The 1,995-nt window shown below is 44.4% G+C and overlaps 1 pseudogene; it reads right to left on the reverse strand.

Annotated features, from left to right (window-relative positions):
* Positions 1-1,266: 1,266 nt before the first annotated feature.
* Positions 1,267-1,995, reverse strand: LOC150068194 (putative gustatory receptor PTE01 pseudogene; annotated as a pseudogene).

A 1,995-nucleotide genomic window follows, 5' to 3' on the forward strand; every position in this document is an offset into this window, starting at 1 on the left:
GAAGAAAGAATGTCATATAGGAGCTTCCTAATTCACACACCCCTGACAGAAAGAGAGCACAGTATGGTTCATACAGACTGGAAGAATCAGGCTATACTGGAAGAATCAGACTAAAGGGCTGGAGGGAGACAGGCATCTGCAGTTCCTTCCATCCTGGAACACTAGCTACTCAGAAAACTGAAATCTGAGGATTGTGGCTTGAATCCAGCCGAGGCAGGAAAGTCATGTGAGGCTTTTATTTTCAAGAAACTACTCAGAAAAATCCAGAAGTGAGGCTGTGCCTCAAGCCTGAGTGATTTCGTCTTGAGTAAAAGCTCAGGGACAGCACCCAGAGCCAGATTTTAAGGACTGCTAAAAACAACAAACAAAAAAGAAGAAAGAATGGGAATAAAAGGCGATTTTTTCCTTTTCTATTTTTGTGTGCCAGTTCTGCAGCTTGAATTCAGGGCCGGAGCACTGTCCTTAGGCTTCCTCAAGTTTAGAACTCATGCCACAGTGCCACTTCTGGCTTTTTCTTATTTTAACATATGTGGTATTGAGGAATCAAACACAAGTATTCATGCATGCCTGGCATGCACTCTAACACTAAGCCAAAGTTCCTGCCCCAAAAGTAATTTTTTTTCTTAATGGCTTGGACTCCAAATGCATTGAGAGTCTAATTACCCAAATTAGGCCATGTGACACAAAGGAATAGCAAAAACCCCCATCATCAGCATCCATTGAGCTCTTCCACTCTAGAGGAAGTTTAAGGATAAAATACATTTTGTCCAATCCCTCCTTTTCTTGACATTTGATCAGCTTTTGCTTTCCATTCATTGTGGCAAAAGAAACAAAATAGACATGAGAAAATATTTGTCTTCTACACACACAGTTTGGTGTCATTATTCATATTGATTCTTTTTTTCCTTTTGGTAATGGTCATTTCTATCTGTTTGCACAAATTGTCCACCACTCTCAGCCTAAAACTTTATACCTATTAGAAAATTGTTCAGATCTCCCTCTCCAACATTGCCAACCAACATCCTTCTCTAAATAAAGATGAGGAAAGAGCCAAAGCTGAAAGGCAAAAATTCAGGGATGCAAAGTGAGCATCACTAGAAAAATAGGTGTTGGTTGTCTAACTTTTCCAATTAATTTCCTTCCTGGAAGCTGCAGGAGCAAACACAGAGAATGCCCGGGTGTGGAATCTCTCCAGGGCTCTGCTAATGTCCCTGTTCCTCAGGCTGTAGATGAAGGGGTTCAACAGGGGAGTGACCACAGCATACATCACTGAGGCCACCACATGGTTTCTGGGGGATGTTGACAGAGCTGAACCAAAGTACTCCCCTAGTCCTGTGCCATAAAACAAGCTCACGATGGACAGGTGAGAGCCACAGGTGGAGAAGGCTTTGTACTTCCCCCCTGCAGATGGGATTTTCAAAATGGAGGACAGAATTTGACAGTAGGAGAAGTGAATGCCTGAGGCAGGGAGAACTCCAAGCAGGATGCCAATAACACACATGACTATCTCATTGTGAAGCTGTCGGTATAGGCCAGGTGAAGCAGCTGGGAAGGGTGGCAGAAGAAATTAGCAATGTCCACAGTCCTGAAGCAGGTAAGCTGTAAGACAATCAGATTGTGTAGCAGGGATTCCAAAAGACCAAGTGTGAAAGACACCCAAAGTAAGGAGACACAGAGACGAGGGTTCATGATGCATGAATAATGCAGGGGGTGACAGATGGCCACAAAGCGGTCATAGGCCATAGCAGTCAGAAGCATAGAATCTGTACATGCAAAAGTGATGAAAAGAGACATCTGGGTGAGGCAGCCCCCATAGGAGATGGCTCTGCTGTGACTCTGGAGGTTCATCAGCAACTTAAGGACGGTGGTGGAGGTGAAGCCGATGTCAATCAAGGACAGGTTGGAGAGGAAAAAGTACATGGGGATGTGGAGGTGGGGGTCAGAGGTGATGGCCAGGATGATGAGCAGATTTCCAAGCACTGTGAACAGGTACAT

Source organism: Megascapheus bottae, chromosome 1, assembly GCF_031878675.1.
Source record: "Megascapheus bottae isolate mThoBot1 chromosome 1, mThoBot2.hap1, whole genome shotgun sequence".
In the NCBI taxonomy this organism is placed as follows: domain Eukaryota; kingdom Metazoa; phylum Chordata; class Mammalia; order Rodentia; family Geomyidae; genus Megascapheus; species Megascapheus bottae.